Raw genomic sequence first — 12,967 nt, 5'->3', positions numbered from 1 at the left:
GAAGTTATCTTCAAAGGTCATGTATTGCCACACGTTTCCAAGGGACAGATAATTATGAGGGGGTGTCTGAATTATATGTCAACTATGTTTGAACATGGCTTGCAGAAGCACCCTGTGAAGGCGTTGTTTATGGGATGGATGACCTCTAAGATCTATCCAACCGGAGAATCTTGTAGTGTAGGGAACTGTATGAAACACTTTCTGGGGGCTCCTGTTAACATGTTCCTACCACTATCCCCTTGATTTTATATTTATTTTTCTTATCATATTTATTTGAAATATTATCATCAGAGCATTTCCTCCTCCCCCATTTTTCTTAATTCAAAACTTCCTTTATTTTCTTGGAATCATTTTCTTTTCCCGTATTTTCTAGGCAAATAAAATGCAAAGAAGTGACTGCAGAGAGAGAGAGAGAGAAATAGAGAGAGAGAGAGATTCTGTAGACACTCTTACAGGGAACACCAGGTTAAATAAGGTTTGAGGTTGCTTTGCTATAGGAATTTTTAGAGACTTTAATATGCTAATGCACACGGAAATCCCAGGAGCCAGATAGAGCATGCCACTCTAGAGAACAGTTTTAAAAGGTTGTTTAAGGACATCTTTCCTATAGCTTTACTCTGTACTCACTACTTTCCTTAACTTTCACAACCATTTTTTTGAGGCATACTGAAGGTATGTTCTGTCCATAATAATTGTGGCAGCGCCTTGCTATTTAATAACGTCAGCTAGTAACTTTTTGGTCATGAGTTCTACTAAACAGATAAAACTGTGATTAAATATAGAAGACAGAAGACCCCAGAGTCACTCTCCTCACTTTTCTTTCAGGAGAATGTTTTCTTGGCCATTAAGCTCACTTGTTTTGTTTTATTTCCAACAGCTCAGTGCTACAGGACCATGTTCCTATGAAGTAGATTCAGAGTGAGGACAAAGCAGAGCCCCTATCTTCATACACAAGTAAAATCTTTTCTGTGTCAATTTTTTATCTTTTTTCAATCGACTAACTAAGAAATTACTTGAAAAAAACAAGCAAATGAAAGGTTATAACTAAGAGAAACAAAGCAGGAATAATATGCATGTTCCTAAAAAAGGAGATTCTCCTACTTGGTGCTGGCATGTTGTATATGCCTAGCAAGCTCACTGTGCAGGTATTTTAGTCCTACAAAGACTGTTATCCATAACTAATAACACCACTAAATTCACCAAAGGAGATTCCCCCCCCCCTCTTTTTTTTTAACCTTAGGTCAGTTAAACTTCTCAAAATAGTAACAAAAGTAATAGGGACTATGAATCTCTAAATTAAGTGCCTATCGTGATGCTTGGCGAAGTAGGTATTAATAAACACCTTTAAGAATCTCTCATGATCCCTATTTGGCATTATGTATTTACTTGCTTATTTTGTGTCTCCCTCATTAAAATAGGGGCTCCATGGAGCAGGGACTTCAGGGATCTTGGAGACTGCCTGGCCTTTGATAAGCCTTCAATAAATATCTGTTATGCAGATTTCAAATAAATGAAATGAAATACTGGTATACATGAGACACGAAAAATGAAGACTAAGAACCACTGCTCACTTGGCACACTACTAGTCAGTAATCTGTCCCCCTTTCAGCCCATTCTCTAAGATGTCACAAGAATTATTGTTCTTAAAATATGAATTGATCAGATCATGTCTAAAACTACCCAAAGGCATCAAAATGTTAATGAGGAATATAAAACTACTGAGGAGACCCCATGGGGCCCTCTGTAATCTGTCTTCAATTTGCCCTGAGCATCTTTTCATTTCCCCTGTAGCTAATGTTCCAAACATATGCATTTGCTTTCCCCAAACATGTGGCTCCAACCCAGGGCTCTGCTCTCCCACTGCCATCTGCCCTGAATGCCCGGTCCCGGCGTTTCTTCCTGGGGAATTCTGACTCATCTTTCAGCAATGTGCTTTATTACACCTGTCTGCATGGTGCTACATTATTTGCTTGTGTTCCTCTCTTTTCCTTTACATCTGAAATTCCTTCAAGGGATGGACTACAATTGATTAAACTTTATACACAGTGCTCGGGAATTGGTAGGTACTGAATAAATGAGCAAATGGGTGAATGCTATGTACATGCATAAGAAAGGAAAATGATAGGGTGGGGTGGGCAGACACAAGAAGATGAGTTTCTTTGTGTTACTGGCAAGATATTTATACTATTATGTCATTATAGTATATTAAAACATTTGACCTTCAAATTTACATTATGATAACAATCAGCCAGAACAGCCACACAATTAACTAAAAGAACAAAATTCAAAACGTATTTTTCCAGTATAGATTTTGTGGTTGTAAAGGAAAATACATAGGGTAAGTACAGAGACAGCATAAACCTGGACTTGGAAGAACATAAGAATCATGGGGTATACATGTGACTCTAGGGGGGAAAACAAACAAACAAAATAAAAACTCACTATGTACAATCTTGATCTTTCTTCCATTTACCAGTGATCATGTGGAACTTATTCTCCCTCTTTTTTTCTTTTCTTTTCTTTTTTTTTTTGGTAAAAAGTACACCATTTAAATTTCCTTCCATAATCTCATCTTAATCTTGGCACTAGTTGTATAGGAGTTCAGAGAAAATCTACATGATCACTGGGGAAGTTGTGTACAATCATGGGGAGGGTTCAGTATGGATTTGTGTTATTACCTTTCTAACCAGCACACTGATTAAGAAGATGTATCCCTTCATTCATTAGCAGGGAAGGCACTCTACCACTGAACTGTTGACTCTAAATACTCCAGAGTTTATAAAGCGTGGTTGTATTTATGTTTACAAGACTCAGAAGAGTGCCCTCAAAGGTATTGCTGGCTGTGTTGCTTCCTTTTTGTTAATCTCACTGCCTTTTAAATATTTAAAGAGTAGATGAAATAAATTATGAAGTTATCCTCTATTTTCTCCTTAATAAGAGGTATTACTTGCCTTTCTCTAAACTATGGTAGGTAAGTCTATGCAGCTGCTTTCTATTTAAGGCTAGAAAAACTAACTTATTTCTCTAAAATTGTCAAGCAGATTGTCCTTTTTTAAAAAAAAAACCACCTGAGTTTTTGAATGTTTATGTCAACAGCAATAATGGAAATTATTCTAAGCAGTATTCTTGGAGCATCAACCAGAACAAATTGAGTTGAACACAATCAACAATTCTTCCAAGAAAAAAGTACTAGTATGCTCACAACCATATTTTCCTTGCTCTTCAAAAATCCTAAATCCTTTGCTTTCTTTACTTTTTCCTTTTTTAATTTTTTTAAACTTTTAAGAAAATGAGGAATTCCTGCAACCATGGTTACTGTTGCTAAGAGTCAGTCAATTAGAGATTGACTTTCTAACTCCCACCAAATTCCATTTGCACTAGTCTGACTGAGATCTGTAAAGATGTTTCTGTTTTCTATGAAAACAACAAACCCAGTGCATTGTGATGGGATTTGTGCATTCAAATCAGTTCAGCTAAAAAGTAAGATCAAAGAAGTAAACCTTCCTGGTTTTAAACATAACCTCCTGTCTTTGAAGTTTCCCCTTACTTCGTAGCAGCTCCTGACTGAGCAGAGCTCAAGATGACAAAGCAAGCTTTATAAGGAGGCATTTCAGCAAGCTTTGCCAAGTGCCCCTGTGCGGGAAATTGCTGATATGATTTCTCTGCTGTAGTAATTTCTTTGAGTGCCTGGTTTGTTCCCACTGCATCTCACTCATTGTTACATTAATATATGGAAATGAAACTTTCATGCTTTTTCAGCCAATACAACAAACACCAGAAAACCTTGATTTCCCACCATCGTTGGCGGGGGAGGTCTTCTGGACAAGAAAGCTTCTCAGGGAATGGAGGGCTTAACTTCCAGAACCTTAAAGGGCTTCTGACTGCTCGTCCTTGAAACACAGAAATGAGATCCCACCTGCCAGTGTCTTCAAATGAAGCTCATTGAGATTGACTTTCATTCATTCAACAATTATTTTTGATACCCTTTCATATCACTGGGGATATACTGTAACTCTAAGTACAGACCCTGCTCTGAGGGAGATAAGAGTTCCACAACAAAGACAGGTAGCTAAACACAACAGGAGGAATCCATATGCTGGCTACCTCGAGTCTTTACAGCATTATTTTTGATTATTGCTCAGCTCCCATTTCTGCCTTTCCCCCCAGCCAATTTTATCACATGGAAGGAGTGTCCTCCTTCTGGGCTTTTCCAGAACTCTTTGCCTTTGAGGTTGTTTCTGTCTGGACTACCCTTACCCCTCCACACCGTTCCCGGGAAAATGCAATGCGTTTTCAACGTTAAGTGTCTGTTTTCCCTGTGAGGCCTGCCTGGATTATACTGAGTCACCACATTCCCTGAGTTCCTGACACCTGCTGTAATGTTTCTGATTCCAAAGCCATCAAGAACTGCGTGGCCGGCCACTCCGCACTCACGCTTCTGAGCTCCCAACTTGGGTGTATGCGCGCCCAGTGCAGGGCCAGCCAGCTCTGCTCATCTTCGCACAGCGCCCTTGTGCCTGGAATGATATCCAGCACACAGGTGTTGAATGGGGGCATCAGAAATTAAGTGCGGACCGTCCTGTCTCCGCTGCTGCTGCAGTACCCACGGCGTCATCCTTCCAGACACCATTCAAATAATCAGAGCCATTTTCCCCTGCGATGAGGCCCTTTCTGTAGTGACTATTCCTCATGACCAAAGCTAGCTTTCCTTGTCTCTGTGCTGCTTTTTGTCTCCTCTGTCTCTTGTACTTTTGTTTTTAAGGATTTTCTTTTGGGGGCGGGGTCTTAGTGTGAGGGGAAAAAAAAAATGACCCTATGGTTATCAGAAAGTAAATAGAATGTTCCTTTCCTTCTAGATAATGACTCAACCGCTTACGGCATATGGGGGCAGGCTCTTTTTAATGCTTTATTCAAAGTCAGAGATGTTTTTGGAAGTGGAGGTGGCTAGAACTCTAGATTTAGTGTAGTCATTTGTGTTAGAGATGTCTGAAAATGTGTAAATGCAGATTCTAGATAAACAGACATTATCTGAGGCCACACATTTGGCAAGCTGCCAAAAATCCGTCTGCACCTGACGTCTCACTTGGATGGAACTAGCCAGGGAGGCAGCCTTAGACTTAAATTAGGTTAACTGGGACCTTGTGCACTTTTCACCAGTTAGGTGCAAGTGACCACATTTCCTTGTGTGAGAAATTTCCCTCTTTCCAACTGATTGTGCCCCGAGGCAGGATTATTGGTTTCCTCTGGTGAGGCAATAAACCTCTGAGAGGTCACTGTGGTTTTTAGGCTTTTCTTATTAATTTGCAACAGATGGGAAGGTCACTGATTTTGCCAATTATCTGAGTCCCATTGAGTCTAATGGAAACCCCAATCTCCCTTTTATAAAGTGGAAGGGGGAATATTGCTGAAAGAGGCATCAATTACGTTTGAGATGTGCAATAAACAGGCAGTTCGAGATGCCTATGAGCCACTTTCTCAGCTCTTTGGTTAACAGCTATTTCATCCTGCGAGGTTAGTCCCTGTCATCTTCTCCCGACACGGACTTGGTAAGGCTTCTTACATATACCCATGGCGTGTTCCAGGGACAGTAGAGTTCCAGGTCTCCACTGAATGCCCCTGATACCATAATGTATTCAGTAAGAACCGTACCCGTAACAAAATCCCCAAGATTTTATTGGGGATTTTGTTGGGGATCACGAAATCCTTGATCACTTTCTGTGCACCATGTTTCTCAAGGAAAGAAAGCGTTTTAGCAGGATTTTAGCAAATGCTTTTGGTTTAAACCTTAGTTGGCCAGAGAAGAGCTCCTAACCAGAAGAGAAAAAGCCTCTGTTTTGCTCATCACTTTATCTTCAGAGGGCCTGGAGCCACACCTGAAGGGGGCAGTCAACAAATATTCATAGGATGAATGAATGTACAGAAAGGGCGACTTGACTGAGCTTTTAGTCTATGCTCCCTTTCAAGGTGAATCTCATGTGTAAAAATTATAACTGCTTCAGGATCAAATGCAACGATCAGGAAGTTTTTACTGGAAATAGCGTTACTGACTTTTAGAGCGATCAAGATTTTCTAAGATCATCTTGGTCTAATGCTCCTTATTCAGAGTAAAGAGAAGAAGAATCACAAACATTGAATTAGTCTATTTACTCCCCTCCCCCCCAGGGGGACAGGTATTTATTTATTTATTATTCCATTTACTTTTTTGTAAAAATAAACAATGGAAGATTTCTTATCCATTTCTTCAAAAGTGAAAATATTCATCTCTTTTGGAAACATTATAATTTTGCGGATATAAGCCCACTGAGCAAAGAAAAGAGGTAGCAGAGAGTACAAGCGACCCCACCATTTGTGTAATGCCTATATTCCAGAGGATGAGCTGGAAGTTATAAGAGAAGGGTTTCACAGACTATAGGAACACAGAAATACTTGTGTGACCCTTGCTTTTTTTTTTTCCCCATGGTGGAGTAAAATGTGTGAGCAACCACTACCTTTAAGTGCTATTTTGCTCAAATAATTTTTGAGGCTAGGAAAACAGTTAAGATAAAATCTCTTGTAGCCTTTTTGCCACTGGGTTAAACATATGAATCTGACTGGGAGTTCAATATTCAATGGGTAAGGTCTTAGACTTTATCAGGACTCTTTGCAAGTAACTGAGTTCAGGATTTAAAATCAATGGATATATGCGAAAATAAAATATAAAAAGGCTCCCACTATAAAGCACTAATTTTGACATGAAAGCAATTCTTGATTCCAGCTATGTTATTTTTAGCTATATTATGAAATAATTGATTGTTGTAAGAGGAAGAAAACTAGGTAAGATGAATACCACAAGTGTCCAGTGAGGAATATTAAAGTAAAAATTGACATTTTAAATAACTGATTACAAACTCAACAAATATTCAAAAAGTACTTTTAGGTGTTTTTGTTTTTGTTTTCCTGAATTATTTTCTGTAGGTAAGTGAACCAAACTGCCCAATGGGGTCAGAAGGCCAAAAATGCCAAGTTGTTTTATTGTGGCCTCATACAAACAATATGACAGTAGATCAAACTTTGTAGTTTTGTTATATTTCTACTACCTTCAAGCTCAGTAGGTAATATTTATATAAATTCTTCCATTTTTTCCTATGGTGTAATTTAGGATAGAAAAATCAATATATATTATACTACATTATCAAATAGTTGTTTTGAAACTCATGTTCTGAGATGTTGGAATGGCTAACTGCTATTTTATTTTTTATTTATTTAATTTTTAAAAGATTTTATTTATTTGTCAGAGAGAGAGAATACACACAAGCAGGCAGAGAGGCAGGGAGAGAGAGAGAGAGGAGGAAGCAGGCTCCCTGCCAAGCAAGGAGCCCGATGCAGGACTCGATCCCAGGACCCCAGGATCATGACCTGAGCTGAAGGCAGCGGCTTAACCAACTGAGCCACCCAGGCATCCCGCTAACTGCTATTTTAAACAGCAATCCAAGGAAGGAAGACTTCCAAACTCATTCTATGAGGCCAACATTACCCTGATTCCAAAACCGAAGACCCCACTACAGAGGAGAATTACAGGCCAATATTCCTGATGAACATGGATGCAAAAATTCTCAACAAGATACTAACAAATCAAATCCAACAGTACATTAAGATAGTTATTCACCACAATCAAGTGGGCTTTATTCCTGGGCTGCAAGGGTGGTTCAATCTGCGAATCAATCAGTGTGATATACCACCTTAATAAAAGAAAGGATAGGAACCATGTGATCCTCTAAATAGATGCAGAAAAAGCATCTGACAAAGTATAGTAACCATTCTTGATAAAAACCATCAACAAAGTAGGGAAAGAGGAAAGAAACTCAATATCATATGTGGAAGATCCACAGCTAGTATCATCCTCAGTGGGAGAAAACGGAGAGCTTCTCCTGTATGGTCAGAACAACACATGATGTCCACTGTACACCGCTGTTATTTAATGTAGTACTAAAAATCCTAGCCATAGCAATCAGAAAACTAAAAGAAATACAAGGCATCCAAATCAGCAAGGAAGAAGTCAAACTCGCTATTCACAGACGACATGATACTCTATATATAAAACTTGAAGGACTCCACCAAAAAAATCGCTAGAACACATTCACAAACTCAGTAAAGTTGCAGGATACAAAATCAACATATAGAAATCTGTTGTATTTCTATAAACCAATAACATAGCAGCAGAAAAAGACATCAAGGAATTAATCCCATTTACAACTGCACCAAAACCCGTAAGATACCTAGGAATAAACCTAACCAAATATGTAAAAGAGCTGTACTCTAAAAACTACGGAGCACTTACGAAAAAAATTGAGGAAGACACAAAGCAATAGAAAAACACTTCATGCTCATTGACTTGAAGAATATATATTGTGAAAATGTCTATGCTACCCCAAAGCAATCACAAATTCAATGCAGTCCCTATCAAAATACCATCAACACTTTTCAAAGAGCTAGAAAAAACAATCCTAAAATATGTATGGAGCCATGGAAGACCCCAAACAGCCACAGCATTCTTAAAAAATAAAACCAAAGCTGGACTCATCATGATTTTGGAGTTCAAGCTATATTACAAAGCTGTAGTCATCAAGACAGTATGATACCAGCACAAAACAGACACACAGATCAAAGGAACAGAAGAGAGAAGCCAGAAATGGACCCACAACTATATGGTCAACTAATCTTCAATAAAGCAGGAAAGAATATCCAATGGAAAAAAGACAGTCTATTTAACATGTAGTGTTAGGAAAACTGGACAGCCACATGCAGAAGAATGGGACTGAACCACCTTCCAATACTATACCCCAAAATAAATTCAAAATGGATGAAAGACCTAAATGTGAGACAGGAAACCATCAAATTCGTAGAGGAGAACACAGGTAGCAACCTCTTTGACATCAGCTGCAGCAGCTTCTTAGTAGACAGGTCTCCAAAGGCATGGGATAAAAAAGCAAAAATGAACTATTGGGACTTCATCAAGATAAAAACTTCTGCACAGCAAAGGAACCAATCAACAAAACTAAAAGGCAACTTCAGAATGGGAGAAGATATGTGCAAATGGCATATCTGATAAAAGGTTAGTATAAAAAATCTATAAAAAAACTTATCAAACTTAATACCCTCAAAACAAATAACCCAGTTAAGAAGTGGGCAGAAGACATGAGTAGATATTTTTCCAAAAAAGATATAGAGATGGCTAACAGACACATAAAAAATGTTCAACATGACTCATCATCTGGGAAATACAAATTAAAAAAAAAGTGAGATGCTACCTCACACCTGTAAGAGTGGCTAAATTCAACAACACAAGAAACAACAGGTGTTGGTGAGGATGTGGAGAAAGGGGAACCTCCTACGCTGTTGGTGGGAATGCAAGTTGGTGCAGCCACTCTGGAAAACAGCATGGAAGTTCCTCAAAAAGTTGAAAACAGAGCTACGCTACAACCTAGCAACTGCACTACTGGGTATTTATCTGAAGGATACGAAGAGATTGACTGAAAAGAATATATGCACCCTGATGGTTATAGCAGCATTATATCTACAATAGCGAAACTATTTATTCAGCTTAAGTGTCCATCGATTGATGAATGGATAAAGATGTGGTGTAAACACACACACACATATACACATACACAGACACACAAACACACAAATATTACTCAGCCATAAAAAAGAATGAATCTTGCCATTTGCAACAGCATGGTTGGAGCTAGAGAGTACAATGCAAACTGAAATAAGGCAGTTAGGGAAAGGTAAATACTTTAAGAGTTCACTCGTACGGGAATTTAAGAAATAAAACAGAAGAACATAGGGGAAAGAAAACAAAAGGAGATGAAGGTGGAGCCTAAAACAAACTCTTAACTACAAAGAACAAACTGAGGGTTGCTGGAGGGAGGTATGAAGGGGATGGGCTGGAGGGTGACAGGCATTAAGGAGGGCACCTGTGATGAGCACGGGGTATTCCATGTAAGTGATGCATCACTGAACTCTACTCCGGAAACTATATTGCACTCTATGCTAACTAACTAGAATTTAAATAAAAACTTGAAATACTAAAAAAAAAAAAAAAAAAAAACCAAAAACAAAAAACCACCCACCGAAACTCAAAAAAATAAAAGTAAAGCACACATATGAAACACTAATTTACTCACCCTTTATAGAAAGAACTTTAGCTTTAATAAACATCTTGGCTGTGTTGTACTTATTACAGATTTCTAGTTACAATTTTGTTTTTATGGTAGTGTTTTGGGTCCCAGGCCAGACTTTTTCAAGCAAACGATCTAAAGATACGGACAAAATTCTGCATTTTTAGCAAGGCTGACACCTCATTTCAGGTGGTTCTCAAGCCTACTATTGTTTGAGATCCACTGCCTTAGAGTATTTGTAATTAAGTTTAAAAGATACTATAAAATTCCTAGAACAACAAATTTTAATTAATTTGAAACCTCTGATACATTATCTAACTCTTCTGGGCAGTGATTAAAGAAAGAAAAGAGATGCTAAAAGAACAAACAGTAATACATTTATAAGAACTAAACAGTTTGTGGCACAACAATAATTTGGAAAACATGTGCAGAGGATGAAGTGGTTCTCCAAACACAGTTGTCCATTCACAGATTTTAAGAGAAAATTGTGGAAGCCATTTCCATTATGTTTTTGAAAAATGATACAAATTAAATATCCACAAAGTTGTTATTGGTAGCATGCCAATATTTCTTTCTAGAATCTACCAGCACATCCCCTTATCTTCATATTAACTTCATCATCTTCTGAAAGATGGCTACTTCTTTTCAAAAGCATTTTTTTGGTCAAGATTATTTAGTGTTTTACTTTTTTAAAAAAGGCACTTGATTCTCTGAAACTGTCTTCCACTGTTATCTCAACTTATTAAAGACAGTGCAGAAACACAGGGGTAACATGTAGAAAATCTTGACACAGTTTGGACCAGCTCTTGTGTTTGGATGCGTCAAGAGTAAAACCAAGGAGCATTTAAAATGATTTGGCCTAGTTACAAGGAATTAAAGTATCAGTAGTTAAAAAAAAATCATGTTCAGGATCAAAAACATCTTTTCTTAGGGAAGACTTTATAGAACAATTTATTTTATTTATGTATTTATTTATTTTTAAAAGATTTATTTATTTATTTATTTGACAGAAATCACAAGCAGGCAGAGAGGCAGGCAGAGAGAGAGGGGGAAGCAGGCCCCCGGCTTGAGCAGGGAGCCCAATGTGGGGCTCGATCCCAGGACCCTGAGACCATGATCCGAGCCGAAGGCAGAGACCCAACCCACGGAGCCACCCAGGTGCCCCTTTATAGAACAATTTAGAGTATACTATATTCTCATAATATAGTAGATACTGTACAACTGATTAGGTTTATACTTGAAAGGCATTTTAAAGGGACAAAGTCTCATGATTACTATGCAGTCACAGTAGAAAAGAAACCTTTTAGAATTCAGCAAGGAGAGACACAGAAAAGGCAAACACTCCATTTTCTAAGTTCTGGGGGATCCATTGTACAGCACGGTGACCACAGTTAACAATATTGTATTATGTATCTGGAAGTTGTCAGGAGAGTAGATCTTAAATATTCTCATTCCTCCTGTCATCAAAAACGGTAACCATGTGAAGAGAAAAAATTGTTCATTCGCCTGCTCTGCTGTGGTAAACACTTTTAAATCTATTAATTTATCAAATTCCCACACTGTCACATTAAACTTATACAACATTATATTTTAGTCATATCTCAAGGCTAAGAATATAAAAAATACTTTTGAGATGACAAAAAAAAAAGCTATCATTTCCCCTGCCAAGATTTTATTTAAGGCAAGAGTTTATCCAAAGCACTGGGGCACTCCGATATTCTTCTTAGAAACTAGCTAAGCCTGTGAAATGAGTAAGTGTGCTGTAGGCCCTGCACTGCCTTCTCCAGACACAGTCTTTTAAGCACAGGTGCTAAGTGGAGGGTCTTTCTGAGCCTTCCTCGCCCTCTGACAGGAACCTGGCAATTCTGGGCGTTCTCAGAACTAACTGCTCTGTGGGATTCATGAGGAGGTATTTACAAAGCTTCATTTGTTCATATCAACTCAAACTCTCAACACAGGCGGCAGTGAGAGGGAGGGAGAGCACAGTTTAAGCTGAGATGAGTGTCTTAAGAAAGTCAGAGTTGGAGCTGAAATGACAAGTCAGAAAGTTTTTCCTTGGATTCCATAAATACACACTGAAAATTTCTAAATACCTTGAATAGTTGCAACCTTAATGATTTTTTTTGGAGTCCCTTAGGAATAAACCTAAATGACATACAGGGTTATAATGACTGTCTTCCAATATAATAAAAACATACTTCTTCAATCAAGATTTTCTTCTTCTTACAGTATAGATTGGCTTCACAAGATCCTGAAAAGAAAGTACGCCATGCCTTTTTACTTTTAACTTTTATAAATTCTGATATAGTTGAGGGAAACTGAAAGGCATTTCGTGTAGGGCTCTTCAATATGAAGTAGGAATCTCTAAAACATATTTCAGTTTTGATTTTTCTAGTTGAGTACTTAAGTTCTTGTTATAAATAAGGCTACAAATTGCTAAGGTTACTTCTACAAATCCAATCATATTATTATGCATACTGTACACAGCAAAGTAACAAAACCTCTTGCTTACTATACTCTCAGATCGAAGGGCTTACAATAGATAAGGCAGGAGCAAACATTTCCAAAACCACTAGGTGGCATTCATTCACCGCGATTTTGGCCAAATACGACTTAAAGCTTATAGAGATGTGGGGTGAGGAGGAAGGCAAATACTACCCTTTATTTGATGAGATTTTCCTATCATTTAACACAATAACAAAGCTCAATTTTACCTTTTCCTATCTGCTTCAAATTAAATCAACGAGCATTTGTTGAAAGATTCATTTGTGAAGAGAGTTGAAAACCATCTTCACTGTGATGGCATT

At 38.0% G+C, this 12,967-nt stretch overlaps 1 protein-coding gene across 12 annotated transcripts in view; it reads right to left on the bottom strand.

Moving 5' to 3' along the window:
- The window catches only part of GRIA4 (glutamate ionotropic receptor AMPA type subunit 4), a 381,150-nt gene that overhangs the window by 104,055 nt on the left and 264,128 nt on the right, over positions 1-12,967 (bottom strand). The gene's annotated exons all lie outside the window — the stretch shown is intronic.

This window comes from Mustela erminea, chromosome 9 (assembly GCF_009829155.1).
Source record: "Mustela erminea isolate mMusErm1 chromosome 9, mMusErm1.Pri, whole genome shotgun sequence".
Taxonomy (NCBI): Eukaryota; Metazoa; Chordata; class Mammalia; order Carnivora; family Mustelidae; genus Mustela; species Mustela erminea.
This window is presented reverse-complemented; position numbering and strand designations above follow the sequence as displayed.